Source organism: Oncorhynchus mykiss, chromosome 17 (assembly GCF_057628025.1).
Source record: "Oncorhynchus mykiss isolate SJ-2025 chromosome 17, ASM5762802v1, whole genome shotgun sequence".
In the NCBI taxonomy this organism is placed as follows: Eukaryota; Metazoa; Chordata; class Actinopteri; order Salmoniformes; family Salmonidae; genus Oncorhynchus; species Oncorhynchus mykiss.
In genome coordinates this window covers 76,242,105-76,268,637 of record NC_143038.1, presented here as the reverse complement: position 1 = coordinate 76,268,637, position 26,533 = coordinate 76,242,105, and the positions used below count along the sequence as shown (strand labels likewise).

Genomic DNA, 26,533 nt, shown 5'->3' with positions numbered 1-26,533 from the left:
GTGTCGTCTTGATCGCTGGTGAAGTTAGTTTATTTTGTAGAATTGTCCGTCTCTCTCCCTCTCTCTCTCTCTCTCTCTCTCTCTCTCTCTCTCTCTCTCTTGGTTAGAGTGGATAGTTCAGAGTGACATTATTCATTGCGTTCAATGATACCGAATTCCTAGCTGCAGACTAGTAATTAATATCAAAGACTTGTTCTTATTCTGTCGGTATCGATAGTCTAAGAGTTTAACCACGTGGTATGGTTAAAAGATTCAGCAATGGTCTACAACCTTTGTACTCCCGTGATTGAGAGAAACATGGTCTGCAACCTTTAGCCATCTCGTAAATGAGGTAAGCTCGGTCTGCTTATCGAAAACCAGAGTGGGGGTTTTATTCGAAACGGCCGAAAAGGGCTGTCCCAGGATGTCTGACCCTAACTGGGCTCAGGGGCGGTCCTCTGATGTGGTTCAAATCAAAAGGGAATTGTATTTTTTCTTCATTAAACAGTCCAAATCATATTAGACCATTATACAAACAGTATCATACTCACTCATTCATCTTATATAACAATTAGATGTAAACCTCATATCTGAGGCTATTATATAAACAGCGTTATGGTAATGTGGCCACACCGTCTCCTATGAGCTTCCCCAAGTCGTGACAAATGGATCAGTTCGTAGCTGGATTCTTCGCCGATCTTTTATGCTTTCTCCGGAACATGAAATTTGTCCGTACCTCAAGTTCTGTGAGGTGGAAGGATGTCCTTTGTTCTCCATGAAAATCTACTGTCTCTATATTGTGTGTCCATGAGGAGATCCTCAGGAATTTACGACGTCTCTCTGACCCCAGCAACCTAGTTGAAGGAGGCAAGGGGGAGGCAGGGAGAGGGGGATGGGGCTTGCTATACCCAAAGAGGCCAACGTCATGATAATTAGCTAACACTATGGATTACCAAAATCCTCACGAACAAAACATATTGCTACATGACATCTTCTCTGTCTCCATACACACATATCCACTAGCTCCCGTTGATGCTGTCTCCTGTTGATGCTGTCTCCTGTTGATGCTGTCTCCTGTTGATGCTGTCTCCTGTCTCATATATCCACTAGCTCCCGTTGATACTGCATCCTGTCTCATATATCCAGTAGCTTCAGTTGATGCTGCCTCCTGTCTCATATATCCACTAGCTTCCTTGATGCCGTCTCCTATTGATGCTGTCTCCTGTCTCATATATCCACTAGCTCCCGTTGATGCTGCATCCTGTCTCATATAGCCACTAGCTTCAGTTGATGCTGCCTCCTGTCTCATATGTCCACTAGCTTCCGTTGATGCTGTCTCCTGTCTCATATATCCACTAGCTTCCGTTGATTCTGTCTCCTGTTGATGCTGTCTCCTGTTGATGCTGTCTCCTGTTGATGCTGTCTCCTGTCTCATATATCCACTAGCTCCCATTGATGCTGTCTCCTGTCTCATATATCCACTAGCTTCCATTGATGCTGTCTCCTGTTGATGCTGTCTCCTGTCTCATACATCCACTAGCTCCCGTTGATGCTGTCTCCTGTCTCATATATCCACTAGCTCCCGTTGATGCTGTCTCCTGTTGATGCTGTTTCCTGTCTCATATATCCACTAGCTCCCGTTGATGTTGTCTCCTGTTTCATATATCCACTAGCTCCCGTTGATGCTGTCTCCTGTTGATGCTGTCTCCTGTCTCATATATACACTAGCTTCCGTTGATGCTGTCTCCTGTTGATGCTGTCTCCTGTTGATGCTGTCTCCTGTCTCATATATCCACTAGCTCCCGTTGATTTTGTCTCCTGTCGATGCTGTCTCCTGTTGATGCTGTCTCCTTTCTGCATGGCTTTCCCCCCCTCTATATTCCCTTCTCCTCCACACAGATGATTACTGCACTTACCATGCTAACAATCTAATCGAGTTTCAATCACGTAACCGTGCCAACCCAATCGACTTATCTGATGAGAGACTATAGCACCACTCAGGTTGGCTCTGACATTAATCACAGAGAGTACAGATCTGGGTTAGTTTGGAGACAAACAGTGGAGTGTCTCGCTCCTGGAGCTAATGATAGGCAAAACCATCAGAGAGAAAAACGGTTGATTTCTCTCTTAGTCACAAAGCACCCGATATCTCAAGTCACTGACAGCACGTCTAACTGTTCCTTGCCAATGACCTAGAAGACTGGAGGCTCTGCTTTAAGCACTGATGGTAAGATCATTTATGGTGCTATATGGGACCTTAACCTTTAACCCCTGCCCTTACCCTAACCTTAACCATTTAATGTGTACAAAGTCACTAGGATCCTAAATAGCAATGACCGTAGATAACGCATTTTGCTCGGAGCACTGTAGATTTAGTCAGTTCTTGCTTGGTTGTATGTTCTGACTAGAAGCAGAATGGTAAGGTACTGCAGCTGCTCTGGGCACTGAAGTAGACTTTGAGTCTTTGGTCCCGGGGTGGGATTAGTCACTTGTTGTTTGTTGTTGTTGTTGTTGGTCGGATGTTCTGTTCATCTCTCAGAGGCCAGAAGCTCCTCCTCCTTTCTCATCACTTCATCCCAGATGAGTGTTACTCATCAGGTGCAAAACACCAGGGCAGAAAGTATAACTCCAATTTCACTATTCCAAAGACCTAAGTCTTTTAGAATGGCAGATTCTCATCTGATTAGGCTTTGACACTGTAAAACTGCTCCACTCAATCAGACCCTGGCTAAACTTACTCATCAGGTGTTAAAACACCATGGGAGAAAGTATGACTCCACCCTAAGGAGTTATACGCTGAGGACAGATGTTTTCCTATGACTTTAGAGTTCCAACGCTTCCTGAATTACTGATTGCCAAGTTAATTTACTATGTTAGCGTCGCTACAGTACACGGTTCGAATCCAGGCTGTATTACATCTGGGCCGTGATTGGGAGTCCAATAAGGAGGCGCACAGTTGGCCCAGCGCAGTCCGAGTTTTGCCCGGGGTAGGCAGTCATTGTAAATAAGAATTTGTTCTTAACTGATTTGAGTAGTTAAATAAAGGTAAATAACAAATGTAATTCAATTCAATTCAATTCTACCCGATAATTAATCCCCCCCCCCTCCCCCCCCCCCCATTGGTGTCCCAGGTCTTAAACAGGCACTGATTAGAGGGGAAGAATATATAAAAGCAGTGGAACTGGCTTTCAGGCCCAGAAGGAAGCTTAAGGGCCCTATATATTCTCCACTGTGTTACTGTAAAGTGGTTGAACTGGATCAGATGATGACTGGACTGGAGTTCTGTATTCTAGTGTCCACAACAGCAGTCTTCTAGTTTGGGAAATGGTTAGAGCTCTTCTAAATCTCTTGCACTCCATAAAGATGTCGGCCCTATTCAGCAGAAAAGCCTTATGCATTGTTGAATGCAACTCTGAAAGCCACGGTCTGGCTCTGTGGTGCTCATCTTCATATCCACACCAACCAATGTTCTTATGATGAGGCTTTTAATATGCTCTGTCTCTCTGTCTCAACATTTCAACTATAGATATAAGGAACTGTTAATATCAACATTTCAACTATAAATATATAGAACTGTTTTTATCAACATTTCAACTATAGATAAATATAACTGTTTTTAATCAACATTTCAACTATAGATAAATATAACTGTTTTTATCAACATTTCAACTATAAATATATAGAACTGTTTTTATCAACATTTCAACTATAGACATATAGAACTGGTGTGTATTTAGTAAGATCATTCTGAGATGATCATAAGATGTGATTAGACACGCTTGTGACAGGTTTTTACAATGCATCGTGATAATTCATTTAAAATGGATGCTGATTAGATGAGCAGCTTCCCAAGCTGTGCTGTATTTTTTTATTCATTTAAACACACACACACACACACACACACACACACACACACACACACACACACACACACACACTCACACACACACACACACACACACACACACACACACACACACACACACTCACAGCCTTCTGAGACAGTCACCCTTACATCCCAAGGTTTCAGGCAGACTCAGAGAGGCTAGGACTGATGGGTGAGTGTGCTGTGTGCTTGTGGCGAATGTGTGTGTGTGTGTGTGTGTGTGTGTGTGTGTGTGTGTGTGTGTGTGTGTGTGTGTGTGTGTGTGTGTGTGTGTGTGTGTGTGTGAGAGAGTGTGCTGTGAGTGGTGTGTGTGTGTGTGTGTGTGTGTGTGTGTGTGTGTGTGTGAGTGTGTGTGTGTGTGTGTGTGTGTGTGTGTGTGTGTGTGTGTGTGTGTGTGTGTGTGTGTGTGTGTGTGTGTGTGTGTGTGTGTGTGAGTGGTAAATAACCTCCAGTCTTGCCTGCACTGATGCCATGTCCAGCTAATATAATCATTTAAACTCTTTGCTTAGCAGATATTAGCATCCTCATGTCACGTTTTGTAGGGTTTCCTGTAGTGGTTTAAGCCAGATGACCAGTTTGACTAGAACGAGTTAATTTATTTATTCATGTCTTTTTAATATTCTGCGATGTATACTTAATAAGGTTGCTTTTAATTCTTACCCTGCCTCTGTTGTTTATATTCATGAGCTACATGTATTTCCATCAACATTTAGCTTGATCAACATTTAGTTCCATCAACATTTATGTCCATCAACATTTAGTTCCATCAACATTTATGTCCATCAACATTTATGTCCATCAACATTTAGTTACATCAACATTTAGTTCCATCAACATTTAGTTCCATCAACATTTAGTTACATCAACATTTAGTTCCATCAACATTTAGTTACATCAACATTTAGTTACATCAACATTTAGTTACATCAACATTTATGTCCATCAACATTTAGTTACATCAACATTTAGTTACATCAACATTTAGTTACATCAACATTTATGTCCATCAACATTTAGTTACATCAACATTTAGTTACATCAACATTTATGTCCATCAACATTTAGTTCCATCAACATTTAGTTACATCAACATTTAGTTCCATCAACATTTAGTTACATCAACATTTAGTTACATCAACATTTAGTTACATCAACATTTATGTCCATCAACATTTAGTTACATCAACATTTAGTTACATCAACATTTATGTCCATCAACATTTAGTTTGATCAACATTTAGTTCCATCAACATTTATGTCCATCAACATTTAGTTCCATCAACATTTATGTCCATCAACATTTATGTCCATCAACATTTAGTTACATCAACATTTAGTTCCATCAACATTTAGTTCCATCAACATTTAGTTACATCAACATTTAGTTCCATCAACATTTAGTTACATCAACATTTAGTTACATCAACATTTAGTTACATCAACATTTATGTCCATCAACATTTAGTTACATCAACATTTAGTTACATCAACATTTAGTTACATCAACATTTATGTCCATCAACATTTAGTTACATCAACATTTAGTTACATCAACATTTATGTCCATCAACATTTAGTTCCATCAACATTTAGTTACATCAACATTTAGTTCCATCAACATTTAGTTACATCAACATTTAGTTACATCAACATTTAGTTACATCAACATTTATGTCCATCAACATTTAGTTACATCAACATTTAGTTACATCAACATTTATGTCCATCAACATTTAGTTCCATCAACATTTAGTTCCATCAACATTTATTTCCATCAACATTTAGTTACATCAACATTTAGTTCCATCAACATTTAGTTCCATCAACATTTATGTCCATCAACATTTAGTTCCATCAACATTTAGTTCCATCAACATTTAGTTACATCAACATTTATGTCCATCAACATTTAGTTCCATCAACATTTAGTTACATCAACATTTAGTTACATCAACATTTAGTTCCATCAACATTTAGTTCCATCAACATTTAGTTACATCAACATTTAGTTACATCAACATTTAGTTACATCAACATTTATGTCCATCAACATTTAGTTCCATCAACATTTAGTTCCATCAACATTTATTTCCATCAATATTTAGTTTGATCAACATTTAGTTCCATCAACATTTATGTCCATCAACATTTAGTTCCATCACCATTTAGTTACATCAACATTTAGTTCCATCACCATTTAGTTCCATCACCATTTAGTTCCATCAACATTTAGTTACATCAACATTTAGTTCCATCAACATTTATGTCCATCAACATTTAGTTCCATCAACATTTAGTTCCATCAACATTTATTTCCATCAATATTTAGTTTGATCAACATTTAGTTCCATCAACATTTAGTTACATCAACATTTATGTCCATCAACATTTAGTTCCATCAACATTTAGTTACATCAACATTTAGTTCCATCACCATTTAGTTTGATCAACATTTAGTTCCATCAACATTTAGTTACATCAACATTTAGTTCCATCAACATTTATGTCCATCAACATTTAGTTCCATCAACATTTAGTTCCATCAACATTTAGTTCCATCAACATTTAGTTTGATCAACATTTAGTTCCATCAACATTTATTTCCATCAACATTTAGTTTGATCAACATTTAGTTCCATCAACATTTATTTCCATCAACATTTAGTTTGATCAACATTTAGTTCCATCAACATTTAGTTTGATCAACATTTAGTTCCATCAACATTTATTTCCATCAACATTTAGTTTGATCAACATTTAGTTCCATCAATATTTAGTTTGATCAACATTTAGTTCCATCAACATTTATGTCCATCAACATTTAGTTCCATCACCATTTAGTTCCATCAACATTTATTTCCATCAACATTTAGTTTGATCAACATTTAGTTCCATCAACATTTATTTCCATCAACATTTAGTTTGATCAACATTTAGTTCCATCAACATTTATTTCCATCAACATTTAGTTTGATCAACATTTAGTTCCATCAACATTTAGTTTGATCAACATTTAGTTCCATCAACATTTATTTCTATCAATATTTAGTTTGATCAACATTTATTTCCATCAACATTTAGTTTGATCAACATTTAGTTCCATCAACATTTAGTTCCATCAACATTTATTTCCATCAACATTTAGTTCCATCAATATTTAGTTCCATCAACATTTAGCTTGATCAACATTTAGTTCCATCAACATTTATTTCCATCAACATTTAGTTTGATCAACATTTAGTTCCATCAACATTTAGTTCCATCAACATTTAGTTCCATCAACATTTAGTTCCATCAACATTTAGTTCCATCAACATTTAGTTCCATCAACATTTATTTCCATCAACATTTAGCTTGATCAACATTTAGTTCCATCAACATTTATTTCCATCAATATTTAGTTTGATCAACATTTAGTTCCATCAACATTTATTTCCATCAATATTTAGTTTGATCAACATTTAGTTCCATCAACATTTATTTCCATCAATATTTAGTTTGATCAACATTTATTTCCATCAACCACATTGCGTATAAAAATAGAGCGTTATACTTTGGGGAAGTTGTGAAACAACACTCTGCTAGACAGTCAGTTCATTAGTTTCAGTGCAGAGCTGTGGGGGAGCAGTCATTGAAATGTAGTCCCCTGCTGTTGAGCTGTTCTGCTTGAAAAGCACAAGGATGTTAGTTTTCAGCGTTGGCTTAATTTGCCCTTCCAAAGTCGTTACGCTTCAAACAAGGAGATTTAGATTCAAATTGGATCTTAATGTTTATGTTTGCATATTCTCCCTCCCATTATCATAAACAACGTCAACAATAGCATTAGAAACATGTCCTTCTTATTTTTGTTACAAATATCTATCAGCTTTGAAAAAAAAAACCCATCATGGGCTCCATTTCATCTCAAAAACAATTGTCATCCTGTGTGGCTCAGTTGGGTCCTGGTTTCCATTCCAGCTGAAGCCACATAAACAGAAATATGATACAACTCACTGTACTGTTAGTCACTTAGGGTAAAAGTGTCTGCTAAATAACGTAGATTGTATTTGTATACATTACCCTAACCCATCTACCTAACAGCTCTTCTGAGAAGTTGGTATAGTGTGGAACAGTCGGTAAGAGCACTGGCGTGGCATAATTAAGCAGTAAGGCCCGAGGAGGTGTGCTATATGGCCAATTTACCACAGTGAAGAGCTGTTCTTATGCACGACGCAACGCAGACTGCCTGAATACAGCCCTTAGACGTGGTAAATTGGCAATATACCACAACTCCCCGAGGTGCCTTATTGCTGTTATAAACAGGTTACCAACGTAATCAGTTTCCAAAGTAACTAGTATGTTTTGTCATTCCTGTGGCATACGGTCTGATATACCACGGCTTTTCAGCCTATCAACATTCAGAGCTCGAACCACCCGGTTTATAAAACATTTATTCACTCACTAAAACTGGAAGTCGCTTTGAATAAAAGCATTTTTTTTAAATGCTATGTAATATTTGATTTGGACAGTGGGGACACGGTGTAGTGAGGCTGTTCAACTCCTAGCCCTGCGAAATCTCATTTACTTATATAGGTTTAGAGAATTTAGATAAAAGAGATCAGCAGGAGAAGACTATTGGAAAAGCATTCCAGGTGAAACTGGTTGAGAGAATGCCAAGAGTGCGCAAAGCTGTCTTCAAGGCAAAGGGGGGGGGGGGGGGGGGGGGGCTACTTTGAAGAATCTAAAATCTAAATATATATTTTGATTTGTATAATTAACACTTTTTGGCGTGTCCAAACTTTTGACTTATACGGTATATTTTTTTACATGTCAAGGGGTCTTAAAATTCAAAATCAAATAAATGATCTTTGTTATGACCTTCTGAGAACAGAAGCCTTTTGACACTTGTGGGGGTCGTAGAGCAAAACAGAGAAAACCATCATGGGAGTCTCATCTTTCCATGGATTATAGGTTATATAATATATAATAACATAGGTTAAATTAGGCCGAAACCGGTTGGACGCTACACACGAGTTTGTGAAAAGACAGATTTTCGGGATGTCTCATGGTCTGACAAGCACTATAAATACAAGTTATTATGTGACTTGCAGGCAAATGTGTTACTCCTGAACTTTATTTATGCTTTCCGTAACAAATGGGTTGAATACATATTGACTGAAGATCTTTCACCTCAGATGTGGTGGGTTGACAGGCATTCAAAGCAGAAATACATATACTGTATCTTAGACTGATAGATAATTATGGGGATGTGTTTTATTATACCTTTATTTAACTAGGCAAGTCAGTTAAAATAACTAATTCTTATTTTCAATGACGGCCTAGGAACAGTGGGTTAACTAACTGCCTTGTTCAGGGGCAGAATGACAGATTTTTACATTGGCAGCGCGGGGATTTGATCTGGCAACTTTTCAGTTATTAGTCCAACACTCTAACCACTAGGCTACCCTGCTAATTTGATTTCCGCGGACATCGACCTCATGGGGTTAACCTGTCTCTTCCCCTCCAAGTGGATTTAACAAGTGACATCAACAAGGGATCATAACTGATCTCCTGGATTCACCTGGTCAGTCTGTGTCATGGAAAGAGCAGGTGTTCCTAATATTTTGTCCACTCAGTGTATTTGTTTGCATTGTTCAAGCTCTGCTGTGGACACCTTCAACTGTCATTGTTCTCTGTGACAGAGAGTCCTTTATTGATTCATGCAAATTTGTTATTTTTCCCATGTTTAAATGCAGTCGTACAATGGTTTGGTAGACACACACATTCAAGCTCACACGCACAAACACACAGACACAGACTCAAACGCTCAAGTACGCAAGCATGCACGCACACAGACACACACACACACACACCAGTTTTCAGAACAAAATTCTGTAATTCGCTGAGGAGTTGCTGCTGCTGCTATATAGTTGTCTCCCTGTACTCACAAAGCAGGCTGTGTGTGTGTGTGTGTGTGTGTGTGTCTGTGCGTGTACCCCATAATGTCACACAGACAAATTAATCACTAAAGACTTAAAATGGCCCAAACACACACGCACAGTCATGAAGAAGGAACGACGATGCCTATTCCCCCCCACCCCCCCCCTTCAGAGGTTGAAAAGGTTTGGCACGGGTCCTCAAATCCTCCAAAAGGTTCTACAGCTGCACCATCGAGAGCATATTGCCTTGGCTGCATCCTTGGCTCAGCTCCCTGCCATCCAGGACATCTATATGACATCTATAACATACATCCTGTCCCCTTCACCCTGTACATATCTACCTCCATCACTCCAGTATCCCTGTCTCCTTTCCCCTATACATATCTACCTCCATCACTCCAGTATCCCTGCCTCCTTCTCCCTATACATATCTACCTCCATCACTCCAGTATCCCTGTCTCCTTTCCCCTATACATATCTACCTCCATCACTCCAGTATCCCTGTCTCCTTCCCCCTATACATATTTACCTCCATCACTACAGTATCCCTGTCCCCTTACCCCTAAACATATCTACCTCCATCACTCCAGTATCCCTGTACATTGTTAATATGGTACTGACCCTGTATATAGTCACCTTCCCCATATACATATCTACCTCCATCACTCCAGTATCCCTGTACATGTTAATATGGTACTGGTACTGACCCTGTATATAGTCTCCTTCCCCCTATACATATCTACCTCCATCACTCCAGTATCCCTGTCTCCTTACCCCTATACATATCTACCTCCATCACTCCAGTATCCCTGTCTCCTTCCCCCTATACATATCTACCTCCATCACTCCAGAATCCCTGTCTCCTTACCCCTATACATATCTACCTCCATCACTGCAGTATCCCTGCACATTGTTAATATGGTACTGACCCTGTATATAGTCACCTTCCCCATATACATATCTACCTCCATCACTCCAGTATCCCTGTCTCCTTCCCCCTATACATATTTACCTCCATCACTACAGTATCCCTGTCCCCTTACCCCTAAACATATCTACCTCCATCACTCCAGTATCCCTGTACATTGTTAATATGGTACTGACCCTGTATATAGTCACCTTCCCCATATACATATCTACCTCCATCACTCCAGTATCCCTGTACATGTTAATATGGTACTGGTACTGACCCTGTATATAGTCTCCTTCCCCCTATACATATCTACCTCCATCACTCCAGTATCCCTGTCTCCTTACCCCTATACATATCTACCTCCATCACTCCAGTATCCCTGTCTCCTTCCCCCTATACATATCTACCTCCATCACTCCAGAATCCCTGTCTCCTTACCCCTATACATATCTACCTCCATCACTGCAGTATCCCTGCACATTGTTAATATGGTACTGACCCTGTATATAGTCACCTTCCCCATATACATATCTACCTCCATCACTCCAGTATCCCTGTCTCCTTCCCCCTATACATATTTACCTCCATCACTACAGTATCCCTGTCCCCTTACCCCTAAACATATCTACCTCCATCACTCCAGTATCCCTGTACATTGTTAATATGGTACTGACCCTGTATATAGTCACCTTCCCCATATACATATCTACCTCCATCACTCCAGTATCCCTGTACATGTTAATATGGTACTGGTACTGACCCTGTATATAGTCTCCTTCCCCCTATACATATCTACCTCCATCACTCCAGTATCCCTGTCTCCTTACCCCTATACATATCTACCTCCATCACTCCAGTATCCCTGTCTCCTTCCCCCTATACATATCTACCTCCATCACTCCAGAATCCCTGTCTCCTTACCCCTATACATATCTACCTCCATCACTGCAGTATCCCTGCACATTGTTAATATGGTACTGACCCTGTATATAGTCACCTTCCCCATATACATAGCTACCTCCATCACTCCAGTATCCCTATCTCCTTCCCCCTATACATATCTACCTCCATCACTCCAGTATCCCTGTCTCCTTTCCCCTATACATATCTACCTCCATCACTCCAGTATCCCAATCTCCTTCCCCCTATACATATCTACCTCCATCACTCCAGTATCCATGTCTCCTTCCCCCTATACATATCTACCTCCATACCTCCAGTATCCCTGCACATTGTTAAGAGGCCAAACACAGAGACCATAATGTAAGTTACACATTCATATTCTCTTGATCATTTAATGAGATAAAATCAATGTAATTTAGCCACTGGCTCCATAATGGTTTCAACAAATGAAATAAGATAGATTGCATATTCTCTCTACTATGCTGCATAGAATAAAAGGTATTCACCCTAACCATGGTAATATCAAACTATCAAAAGGTATTCACCATAAACATGGTATTCACCCTAACCATGGTATTCACCCTAACCATGGTAGTATCAAACTCTCAAAAGGTATTCACCCTAACCATGGTAATATCAAACTATCAAAATGTATTCACCATAAACATGGTATTAACCCTAACCATGGTAATATCAAACTATCAAAAGGTATTCACCATAAACATGGTATTCACCCTAACCATGGTAGTATCAAACTATTAAAAGGTATTCACCCTAACCATGGTATTCACTCTAACCATGGTATTCACCCTAACCATGGTAGTATCAAACTATCAAAAGGTATTCACCCTAACCATGGTAATATCAAACTATCAAAATGTATTCACTATAAACATGGTATTAACCCTAACCATGGTAATATCAAACTATCAAAAGGTATTCACCATAAACATGGTATTCACCCTAACCATGGTAGTATCAAACTATTAAAAGGTATTCACCCTAACCATGGTATTCACTCTAACCATGGTATTCACCCTAACCATGGTAGTATCAAACTATCAAAAGGTATTCACCCTAACCATGGTAGTGTCAAACTATCAAAAGGTATTCACCATAAACATGGTATTCACCCTAAACATGGTATTCACCCTAAACATGGTATTCACCCTAACCATGGTATTCACCCTAACCATGGTAGTATCAAAATATTAAAAGGTATTCACCCTAACCATAGTAGTATCAAACTATCAAAAGGTATTCACTCTAAACATGGTATTCACCCTAACCATGGTATTCACCCTAACCATGGTAGTATCAAACTATCAAAAGGTATTCACCCTAACCATGGTAATATCAAACTATCAAAATGTATTCACCATAAACATGGTATTAACCCTAACCATGGTAATATCAAACTATCAAAAGGTATTCACCATAAACATGGTATTCACCCTAACCATGGTAGTATCAAACTATTAAAAGGTATTCACCCTAACCATTGTATTCACTCTAACCATGGTATTCACCCTAACCATGGTAGTGTCAAACTATCAAAAGGTATTCACCATAAACATGGTATTAACCCTAACCATGGTAGTATCAAACTATCAAAAGGTATTCACCATATACATGGTATTCACCCTAACCATGGTATTCACCATAACCATGGTAGTATCAAACTATCAAAAGGTATTCACCCTAACCATAGTAGTATCAAACTATCAAAAGGTATTTACTCTAAACATCGTATTCACCCTAACCATGGTAGTATCAAACTATCAAAAGGTATTCACCATAAACATGGTATTAACCCTAACCATGGTAGTATCAAACTATCAAAAGGTATTCACCATATACATGGTATTCACCCTAACCATGGTAGTATCAAACTATTAAAAGGTATTCACCCTAACCATGTTATTCACCCTAACCATGGTATTCACCATAACCATGGTAGTATCAAACTATCAAAAGGTATTCACCCTAACCATAGTAGTATCGAACTATCAAAAGGTATTCACTCTAAACATGGAATTCACCCTAACCATGGTATTCACCCTAACCATGGTAGTATCAAACTATCAAAAGGTATTCACCATAAACATGGTATTAACCCTAACCATTGTAGTATCAAACTATTAAAAGGTATTCACCCTAACCATGGTATTAACCCTAACCATGGTAGTATCAAACTATCAAAAGGTATTCACCCTAACCATGGTATTCACCCTAACCATGGTAGTATCAAACTATCAAAAGGTATTCACCCTTACCATAGTAGTATCAAACTATCAAAAGGTATTCACCCTAACCATGGTATTCATCCTAAACATGGTATTCACCCTAACCATGGTAGTATCAAACTATAAAAAAGGTATTCACCCTAACCATGGTAATATCAAACTATCAAAAGGTATTCACCCTAAACATGTTATTCACCCTAAACATGGTATTCACCCTAACCATGGTAGTATGAAACTATCAAAAGGTATTCACCCTAAACATGGTATTCACCCTAACCATGGTATTCACCCTAACCATGGTAGTATCAAACTATCAAAAGGTATTCACCCTAAACATGATAGTATGAAACTATCAAAAGTTATTCACCCTAAACATGGTATTCACCCTAACCATGGTAGTATCAAACTATCAAAAGGTATTCACCCTAACCATGGTAATATCAAACTATCAAAAGGTATTCACCCTAAACATGGTATTCACCCTAACCATGGTAATATCAAACTATCAAAAGGTATTCACCCTAACCATGGTAATATCAAACTATCAAAAGTTATTCACCCTAAACATGGTATTCACCCTAACCATGGTAATATCAAACTATCAAAGGGTATTCACCCTAAACATGGTATTCACCCTAAACATGGTATTCACCCTAAACATGGTATTCACCCTAACCATGGTAGTATCAAACTATCAAAGGGTATTCACCCTAAACATGGTATTCACCCTAAACATGGTAGTATCAAACTATCAAAGGGTATTAACCCTAACCATGGTATTCACCCTAAACATGGTATTCACCCTAAACATGGTATTCACCCTAACCATGGTATTCACCCTAAACATGGTATTCACCCTAACCATGGTATTCACCCTAAACATGGTATTCACCCTAACCATGGTATTCACCCTAACCATGGTATTCACCCTAACCATGGTATTCTCCCTAACCATGGTATTCACCCTAAACATGGTATTCACCCTAAACATGGTATTCACCCTAAACATGGTATTCACCCTAACCATGGTATTCACCCTAACCATGGTATTCACCCTAACCATGGTATTCACCCTAACCATGGTATTCACCCTAACCATGGTATTCACCCTAAACATGGTATTCACCCTAAACATGGTATTCACCCTAACCATGGTATTCACCCTAACCATGGTATTCACCCTAACCATGGTATTCACCCTAACCATGGTATTCACCCTAACCATGATATTCACCCTAACCATGTTAGATCAACCCGTCAAAAGCCCTGTGTGATGATAGAGTTGCTGTATTACTACAGAACGATATCATGTAAACACTAGACCTCAGTGCACCTATTCAGCCTCCGGCTTTAGATGGCAGCAATATCTGATCTGTCGTTGAAAATATTCACGTTTGGGATAATTGAACATTAAAACATTCAAATCTATTAGCTATACTCAGTAGTTATATCTCCCATGGCGGGGGGGGGGGGGGGGGAGTTTGGAAACAGACTGTATAATGGTTTTAATTGCACAGTGACAAGATGCACATGGTTGGAGTTTATCATTCCATGGGTCTCTCCTCAGGCAAATTAACACAATTCTGGTTAAAAACATTTTAAAAAATGTGCAAATAACCCCCAAAAAACATTAGGCTCTTTATTTCTGGCGTGTTTCAATCTGTATTTACTTCCTGCTTTAAAAGCCAAATACACAGGTTCACTTTGACTGCATCATTATTAACAGCTAATAGATAAAGTGACAGGTCATCTTTTTACCAAGTGACATCAGCACACACACACACACACGCGCACGCACGAACGCACGCACGCACACACACACGCACCCACGCGCGCACACACACACACACACACACACACACACACACACACTCCCATTGAACACATTAAATGAAATGAAATCAAATTGTATTTGTCACATGCGTTGAATACAACAGTGAAATGCTTACTTACAAGCCCCTTAACCAACAATGCAGTTTTAAGAAAAATACCTAAAAAAAGAAAAGAAATAAAGGTAACAAATAATTAAAGAGCAGCAGTAAATAACAACAGCTAGTCTATATACAGGGTGTTACGGTACAGATTCAATGTGGAGGCTATATACAGGGTGTTACGGTACAGAGTCAATGTGGAGGCTATATACAGGGTGTTACGGTACAGATTCAATGTGGAGGCTATATACAGGGTGTTACGGTACAGAGTCAATGTGGAGGCTATATACAGGGTGTTACGGTACAGAGTCAATGTGGAGGCTATATACAGGGTATTACGGTACAGAGTCAATGTGGAGGCTATATACAGGGTGTTACGGTACAGATTCAATGTGGAGGCTATATACAGGGTGTTACGGTACAGAGTCAATGTGGAGGCTATATACAGGGTGTTACGGTACAGAGTCAATGTGGAGGCTATATACAGGGTGTTACGGTACAGAGTCAATGTGGAGGCTATATACAGGGTGTTACGGTACAGAGTCAATGTGGAGGCTATATACAGGGTGTTACGGTACAGAGTCAATGTGGAGGCTATATACAGGGTGTTACGGTACAGAGTCAATGTGGAGGCTATATACAGGGTGTTACGGTACAGAGTCAATGTGGAGGCTATATACAGGGTGTTACGGTACAGAGTCAATGTGGAGGCTATATACAGGGTGTTACGGTACAGAGTCAATGTGGAGGCTATATACAGGGTATTACAGTACAGAGTCAATGTGGAGGCTATATACAGGGTGTTACGGTACAGAGTCAATGTGGAGGCTATATACAGGGTGTTACGGTACAGAGTCAATGTGGAGGCTATATACAGGGTGTTACGGTACAGAGTCAATGTGGAGGCTATATACAGGGTGTTACGGTACAGAGTCAATGTGGAGGCTATATACAGGGTGTTACGGTACAGAGTCAATGTGGAGGCTATATACAGGGTGTTACGGTACAGAGTCAATGTGGAGACTATATACAGGGTGTTACGGTACAGAGTCAATGTGGAGACTATATACAGGGTGTTACGGTACAGAGTCAATGTGGAGACTATATACAGGGTGTTACGGTACAGAGTCAATGTGGAGACTATATACAGGGTGTTACGGTACAGAGTCAATGTGGAGACTATATACAGGGTGTTACGGTACAGAGTCAATGTGGAGACTATATACAGGGTGTTACGGTACAGAGTCAATGTGGAGACTATATACAGGGTGTTACGGTACAGAGTCAATGTGGAGACTATATACAGGGTGTTACGGTACAGAGTCAATGTGGAGGCTATATACAGGGTGTTACGGTACAGAGTCAATGTGGAGGCTATATACAGGGTGTTACGGTACAGAGTCAATGTGGAGGCTATATATAGGGTGTTACGGTACAGAGTCAATGTGGCGACTATATACAGGGTGTTACAGTACAGAGTCAATGTGGAGGCTATATACAGGGTGTTACGGTACAGAGTCAATGTGGAGACTATATACAGGGTGTTACGGTACAGAGTCAATGTGGAGGCTATATACAGGGTGTTACGGTACAGAGTCAATGTGGAGGCTATATGCAGGGTGTTACGGTACAGAGTCAATGTGGAGACTATATACAGGGTGTTACGGTACAGAGTCAATGTGGAGGCTATATACAGTGTGTTACGGTACAGAGTCAATGTGGAGGCTATATACAGGGTGTTACGGTACAGAGTCAATGTGGAGGCTATATACAGGGGGTACCGGTACAGAGTCAATGTGGAGGCTATATACAGGGTATTACGGTACAGAGTCAATGTGGAGGCTATATACAGGGTGTTATGGTACAGAGTCAATGTGGAGGCTATATACAGGGTATTACGGTACAGAGTCAATGTGGAGGCTATATACAGGGGGTACCGGTACAGAGTCAATGTGGAGGCTATATACAAGGGGTACCGGTACAGAGTCAATGTGGAGGCTATATACAGGGGGTACCGGTACAGAGTCAATCAGTTAGTCGAGGTTATTGAGGTACTATGTAGATGTAGGGAGAGTTATTAAAGTGACTATGCATAGATGATAACCAGAGTAGCAGCAGCGTAAAAAGTAGGGGGGGGGGGGGGGCAATGCACATAGTCTGGGTAGCCATTTGACTAGATGTTCAGCAGTCTTGGGGCTTGGGGGTAGAAGTTGTTTAGAAGCCTCTTGGACATCGACTTGGTGCTCCAGTACCACTTGCCATGCAGTAGCAGAGAGAACAGTCTATGACTAGGGTGGCTGGAGTCTTTGACAATTTTTAGGGCCTTCCTCTGACACCGCCTGGTATAGAGGTCCTGGATGGCAGGAAACTTGCTCCAAGTGATGCACTGGGCCGTATACACTACCCTCTGTAGTGCCTTGCGGTCGGAGGCTGAGCAGTTGCCATACCAGGCAGTGATGCAACCCGTCAGGATGCTCTCGATGGTGCAGCTGTAGAACTTTTTGAGGATCTGAGAACCCATGCCAAGTCTTTTCAGTCTCCATTTGGAGGATCTCCCCCCCCCCTGTGGGAGCATCAGATCTGAGAAACCAATGTATGGTCCAATTGTAGTTCTCAGAAAAGCATACAAATATGTCACTTTGCAATTCATGTCTGTTGAGACTGGTTTGCTTGATCTTCATCTTCGTCATTTGTTTCATTCTACCTGCCATCTAACTAACAATACTTCAGGTGGAAGTTTTATTCCTTTATTTTAATGTTTTATTTCAGATTATTCTATTGATTGAAGGAGCTACTGCGTATTATGGAGGTTGTGTTACTCCTCTTTTCCACGGTAACACCAGTGTCATGCTAGAGTTTACATCCTTATGTTTTACTGGGGAAATGTGTGTGTTTCCGTGGCAAGGGCTGGCAGTGTGGACTTGTGAAGAGCAGAATCAACAACCTCTGCACAATCAAAACAGTTGCTTTGTGAGAAGGTGTTAATGTTCACAGTTAGCCAGTGTTATGTAAATGAGGTTGAAAAAGTACCAGTGGCCTGGCTTCGGGCCCAAGTGGCAGCAGGTTCGCCAGAGCCATGGACCGGTGATACAAGGGTGCCAAACCGCACAGATGGAAACAGAAAAGTGTGAGCCTTTTGAGGAAAACACTTGGGTAAATCTGCTATGGAAACACGCCAATAGGAGAGAGAGAGAGCTGCTATACATGGTTGGAGTCCTGAACATTCCAGAGAGCTGCTGTACATGGTTGGAGTCCTGAACATTCCAGAGAGCTGCTGTACATGGTTGGAGTCCTGAACATTCTCGAGAGCTGCTGTACATGGTTGGAGTCCTGAACATTTGAGACAGCAGCCAAGCATCCAGACCCAGTAATGGTACAGACAAACTTAGAAATCTAACTGTTGATAGGTACCGATAGCTACTGATAGGTACTTAGCACCGTAGGAGGCTGTTCCTTCGCTTGCTAGAACAAAAGACGCCCCTGATGTCTCTCAACCTGTCCAAGATCTTGACTTTGAGCCAATCAGAGAGAACAAACCTCCAAGTGGGTGAGCCTATAGAAGAGACAAAAGGGGAAAAAAGAAGGCTCTTTTCTCAGTGTAAATCCATCCCCTTTTCATTTGATTAAAATGTAACCTTTATTTAACTAGGCAAGTCAGTTAAGTCCCCACGGGACTCCCAATCACAGCCAGACGTGAAACAGCCTGGATTCAAACCAGGGACTGTAGTGACGCCTCTTGCACTGAGATGCCGTGCCTTAGACTGCTGCGCCACTCAGGAGAAATTCATGAGAATTGCTGTAACAATAAAGCTGCAAATATACATATTATGTTTTTTAATCTTTTATATCTTGCTAAGGATTTTTTTTTGTCAGTTTAATAATGTGCACCTGCGGGAGAAGGTAAAGACAACAACCTCTCCCTCAACATCAGCAAAACAAAAGTTTAATGTTGAGTTCGGGAAGCAGAAGATGGAACATGTCCCGATCCGCATCAATGGGACTGCAGTAGAGAGAGTGAGCGGTTTTACGTTTTCCGGAGTCATCACCGAGGACTCGACGCGGACCAACAACAGCACCACTTTTGTCAAGAGGGTGTAACAGCGTCTCTACTTCCTAAGGTGTCTGACGAAATTAAGCATGTCACCCGGGGTTCTCACCAGATACTGCACCATTGAGAGCGCCCCGACGGGTTGCATCATGGCCTGGTACGGGAATTATTCCATCCACGACTGCAAGGCCTTCCAGTGGGTGGTGGAAACGACCCGTACATTACTGTGATCGTGCTCCCACTCATTTCAGGACATCTACTTGAAAAAAGTGCCTGAGGAAGGTATGCAGAATCATTATAAACTTCTTATGTTTGCAGCGGCAGTATTGAGTAGCTTGGATGAAAGGTGACCAGAGGTGCCCAGAGTAAACAGCCTGCTCCTCAGTCCCAGTTGCTAATATATGCATATTGTTTATTAGTATTGGATAGAAAACACTCTGGAGTTTCTAAAACGGTTTGAATGATGTCTGTGAGTATAACAGAACTCATATGACAGGCAAGAAGAAATCCAAACAGGAAGTGGGAAATCTGAGTTCGGTCGATTTTCAACCCAGCCCCTATTGAATACACTGGGATATTGGTTATGTTGCACTTCCTAGGGCTTCCACTAGATGTCAACAGTCTTTAGAACTTTGTTTGAGGATTCTACTGTGAAGGGGGGACTCGTAAGGGCTGTTTGAGGATTCTACTGTGAAGTGGGGCTCATTAGGGGCTGTTTGAGGATTTTACTGTGAAGTGGGGCTCATAGGGGCTGTTTGAGGATTCTACTGTGAAGGGGGGACTCATAGGGGCTGTTTGAGGATTCTACTGTGAAGGGGGGACTCATAAGGGCTGTTTGAGGATTCTACTGTGAAGTGGGGCTCATAGGGGCTGTTTGAGGATTCTACTGTGAAGGGGGGACTCATAAGGGCTGTTTGAGGATTATACTGTGAAGGGGGGGGGGGCTCATAAGGGCTGTTTGATGATTCTACTGTGAAGTGGGGCTCATAAGGGCTGTTTGAGGATTCTACTGTGAAGTGGGGCTCATAAGGGCTGTTTGAGCCAGAGGTCTGGCAGATTGCCACAGGCTCTGAGGAGCGGTCACAAGAGAGTTAGCTCTCGTTCCATTGCTTTTCTACAGACATAGGAATTCTCCGGTTGGAATATTATTGAAGTTTTATGTTAAAAACATCCTAAAGATTGATTACATACATCGTTTGACATGTTTCTACGGACAGTAACGGACATTTTGTCTGCAACTAGGGCACACGCTTCATGACTTTGGATTTGTTTACCAAACGTGCTAACAAAAGTAGCTGTTTGGACATAAATGATGGACATTATTGAACTAAATCAAACATTTACTGTGGAACTGGAATTCCTGGGAGTGCATTCTGATGAAGATCATCAAAGGTAAGTGAATATTTAAAATGCTATTTCTGACTAATGTTGACTCTAACATGGCGGATATCCGTTTGACTTGATTTGTTGTCTGAGCGCTGTACTCAGATTATTGCATGGTTTGCTTTTTCCGTAAAGTCCAAAAAAAATCTGACACAGCGGTTGCATTAAGGAGAAGAGTATCTATATTTCCATGTCTAACAATTGTATTTTCATCGACATTTATAATGAGTATTTCTGTAAAATGATGTGGCTCTCTGCAATATCACCGGACGTTTTTGGAACTAGTGAACATAACGTGCCAATGTAAACTGAGATTTTTTTTATATAAATATGAACTTTATCAAACAAAACACATATGTATTGTGTAACATGAAGTCCTATGAGTGTCATCTGATGAAGATCATCAAAGGTTAGTGATTCATTTTTAGGTAGGTAGGGGTAAATTGACTAGACAACAGCGTAGATAATAGACAGTAACAGCAGTATACTGTAGGTAGGGGTAAAGGATAGATGATAGACAGTAACAGCAGTATACTGTAGGTAGGGCTAAATGATAGATAATAGACAGTAGCAGCAGTATACTGTAGGTAGGGGTAAAGGATAGATAATAGACAGTAACAGCAGTATACTGTAGGTAGGGGTAAAGGATAGATAATAGACAGTAACAGCAGTATACTGTAGGTAGGGGTAAAGGATAGACAATAGACAGTAACAGCAGTATACTGTAGGTATGGGTAAAGGATATATAATAGACAGTAACAGCAGTATACTGTAGGTAGGGGTAAAGGATATATAATAGACAGTAACAGCAGTATACTGTAGGTAGGGGTAAAGGATAGATAATAGACAGTAACACCAGTATACTGTAGGTAGGGTTAAAGGATATATAATAGACAGTAGCAGCAGTATACTGTAGGTAGGGGTAAAGGATAGATAATAGACAGTAACAGCAGTATACTGTAGGTAGGGGTAAAGGATATATAATAGACAGTAACAGCAGTATACTGTAGGTAGGGGTAAAGGATATATAATAGACAGTATCAGCAGTATACTGTAGGTAGGGGTAAAGTGACTAGACAACAGCGTAGATAATAGACAGTAACAGCAATATACTGTAGGTAGGTGTAAAGGATAGATAATAGACAGTAACAGCAGTATACTGTAGGTAGGGGTAAAGGATAGATTATAGACAGAAACAGCAGTACACTGTAGGTAGGGGTAAAGTGACTAGACAACAGGATAGATAATAGACAGTAACAGCAGTATACTGTAGGTAGGGGTAAAGGATATATAATAGACAGTAACAGCAGTATACTGTAGTTAGGGGTAAAGGATAGATAATAGACAGTAACAGCAATATACTGTAGGTAGGTGTAAAGGATATATAATAGACAGTAACAGCAGTATACTGTAGGTAGGGGTAAAGGATAGATTATAGACAGAAACAGCAGTACACTGTAGGTAGGGGTAAAGTGACTAGACAACAGGATAGATAATAGACAGTAACAGCAGTATACTGTAGGTAGGGGTAAAGGATATATAATAGACAGTAACAGCAGTATACTGTAGGTAGGGGTAAAGGATATATAATAGACAGTAACAGCAGTATACTGTAGGGATTGGTAAAGGATAGATAATAGACAGTAACAGCAGTATACTGTAGGTAGGGGTAAAGGATAGATAATAGACAGTAACAGCAGTATACTGTAGGTAGGGGTAAAGGATATATAATAGACAGTAACAGCAGTATACTGTAGGGATTGGTAAAGGATAGATTATAGACAGAAACAGCAGTATACTGTAGGTAGGGGTAAAGTGACTAGACAACAGCGTAGATAATAGACAGTAACAGCAATATACTGTAGGTAGGTGTAAAGGATAGATAATAGACAGTAACAGCAGTATACTGTAGGTAGGGGTAAAGGATAGATAATAGACAGTAACAGCAGTATACTGTAGGTAGGGGTAAAGGATATATAATAGACAGTCACAGCAGTATACTGTAGGTAGGGGTAAAGGATAGATAATAGACAGTAACAGCAGTATACTGTAGGTAGGGGTAAAGGTTGGATAATAGACAGTAACAGCAGTATACTGTAGGTAGGGGTAAAGGATATATAATAGACAGTATCAGCAGTATACTGTAGGTAGGGGTAAAGTGACTAGACAACAGCGTAGATAATAGACAGTAACAGCAATATACTGTAGGTAGGTGTAAAGGATAGATAATAGACAGTAACAGCAGTATACTGTAGGTAGGGGTAAAGGATAGATTATAGACAGAAACAGCAGTACACTGTAGGTAGGGGTAAAGTGACTAGACAACAGGATAGATAATAGACAGTAACAGCAGTATACTGTAGGTAGGGGTAAAGGATATATAATAGACAGTAACAGCAGTATACTGTAGGTAGGGGTAAAGGATAGATAATAGACAGTATCAGCAGTATACTGTAGGTAGGGGTAAAGGATAGATAATAGACAGTAACAGCAGTATACTGTAGGTAGGGGTAAAGGATAGATTATAGACAGAAACAGCAGTACACTGTAGGTAGGGGTAAAGTGACTAGACAACAGGATAGATAATAGACAGTAACAGCAATATACTGTAGGTAGGGGTAAAGGATAGACAATAGACAGTAACAGCAGTATACTGTAGGTAGGGGTAAAGGATATATAATAGACAGTAACAGCAGTATACTGTAGGTAGGGGTAAAGGATAGATTATAGACAGTAACAGCAGTATACTGTAGGTAGGGGTAAAGGATATATAATAGACAGTAACAGCAGTATACTGTAGGTAGGGGTAAAGGATAGATAATAGACAGTAACAGCAGTATGCTGTAGGTAGGGCTAAATGATAGATAATAGACAGTAACAGCAGTATACTGTAGGTAGGGGTAAAGGATATATAATAGACAGTAACAGCAGTATACTGTAGGTAGGGGTAAAGGATAGATAATAGACAGTAACAGCAGTATACTGTAGGTAGGGGTAAAGGATATATAATAGACAGTAACAGCAGTATACTGTAGGTAGGGGTAAAGGATATATAATAGACAGTAACAGCAGTATACTGTAGGTAGGGGTAAAGTGACTAGACAACAGGATAGATAATAGACAGTAACAGCAGTATACTGTAGGTAGGGGTAAAGGATATATAATAGACAGTAACAGCAGTATACTGTAGGTAGGGGTAAAGTGACTAGACAACAGGATAGATAATAGACAGTAGCAGCAGTATACTGTAGGTATGGGTAAAGGATAGATCATAGACAGTAACAGCAGTATACTGTAGGTATGGGTAAAGGATAGATCATAGACAGTAACAGCAGTATACTGTAGGTAGGGGTAAAGGATAGATAATAGACAGTAACAGCAGTATACTGTAGGTAGGGGTAAAGGATAGATAATAGACAGTAACAGCAGTATACTGTAGGTAGGGGTAAAGGATAGATAATAGACAGTAACAACAGTATACTGTAGGTAGGGGTAAAGGATATATAATAGACATTAACAGCAGTATACTGTAGGTAGGGGTAAAGGATAGATAATAGACATTAACAACAGTATACTGTAGGTAGGGGTAAAGGATAGATAATAGACATTAACAGCAGTATACTGTAGGTAGGGGTAAAGGATAGATTATAGACAGAAACAGCAGTACACTGTAGGTAGGGGTAAAGTGACTAGACAACAGCGTAGATAGTAGACAGTAACAGCAATATACTGTAGGTAGGTGTAAAGGATAGATAATAGACAGTAACAGCAGTATACTGTAGGTAGGGGTAAAGGATAGATAATAGACAGTAACAGCAGTATACTGTAGGTAGGGGTAAAGGATAGATAATAGACAGTAACAACAGTATACTGTAGGTAGGGGTAAAGGATAGATAATAGACAGTAACAGCAGTATACTGTAGGTAGGGGTAAAGGATATATAATAGACATTAACAGCAGTATACTGTAGGTAGGGGTAAAGGATAGATTATAGACAGAAACAGCAGTACACTGTAGGTAGGGGTAAAGTGACTAGACAACAGGATAGATAATAGACAGTAACAGCAGTATACTGTAGGTAGGGGTAAAGGATAGATAATAGACAGTAACAGCAGTATACTGTAGGTAGGGGTAAAGGATAGATTATAGACAGAAACAGCAGTACACTGTAGGTAGGGGTAAAGGATATATAATAGACAGTAACAGCAGTATACTGTAGGTAGGGGTAAAGGATAGATAATAGACAGTAACAGCAGTATACTGTAGGTAGGGGTAAAGGATAGATAATAGACAGTAACAGCAGTATACTGTAGGTAGGGGTAAAGGATAGACAATAGACAGTAACAGCAGTATACTGTAGGTAGGGGTAAAGGATATATAATAGACAGTAACAGCAGTATACTGTAGGTAGGGGTAAAGGATAGATAATAGACAGTAACAGCAGTATACTGTAGGTAGGGGTAAAGGATAGATAATAGACAGTAACAGCAGTATACTGTAGGGATTGGTAAAGGATAGATAATAGACAGTAACAGCAGTATACTGTAGGTAGGGGTAAAGGATATATAATAGACAGTAACAGCAGTATACTGTAGGTAGGGGTAAAGGATAGATTATAGACAGAAACAGCAGTACACTGTAGGTAGGGGTAAAGTGACTAGACAACAGGATAGATAATAGACAGTAACAGCAGTATACTGTAGGTAGGGGTAAAGGATATATAATAGACAGTAACAGCAGTATACTGTAGGTAGGGGTAAAGGATATATAATAGACAGTAACAGCAGTATACTGTAGGGATTGGTAAAGGATAGATAATAGACAGTAACAGCAGTATACTGTAGGTAGGGGTAAAGGATAGATAATAGACAGTAACAGCAGTATACTGTAGGTAGGGGTAAAGGATATATAATAGACAGTAACAGCAGTATACTGTAGGGATTGGTAAAGGATAGATTATAGACAGAAACAGCAGTATACTGTAGGTAGGGGTAAAGTGACTAGACAACAGCGTAGATAATAGACAGTAACAGCAATATACTGTAGGTAGGTGTAAAGGATAGATAATAGACAGTAACAGCAGTATACTGTAGGTAGGGGTAAAGGATAGATAATAGACAGTAACAGCAGTATACTGTAGGTAGGGGTAAAGGATATATAATAGACAGTCACAGCAGTATACTGTAGGTAGGGGTAAAGGATATATAATAGACAGTATCAGCAGTATACTGTAGGTAGGGGTAAAGTGACTAGACAACAGCGTAGATAATAGACAGTAACAGCAATATACTGTAGGTAGGTGTAAAGGATAGATAATAGACAGTAA

At 39.9% G+C, this 26,533-nt stretch overlaps 1 long non-coding RNA gene and 1 pseudogene across 1 annotated transcript in view; both read right to left on the bottom strand.

Annotated features, from left to right (window-relative positions):
• Window positions 1-18,854, bottom strand: part of LOC149976515 (uncharacterized) — a 37,508-nt pseudogene extending 18,654 nt beyond the window's left edge.
• The window catches only part of LOC149976510 (uncharacterized), a 989,396-nt gene that overhangs the window by 454,057 nt on the left and 508,806 nt on the right, over window positions 1-26,533 (bottom strand). The window lies entirely within an intron of this gene.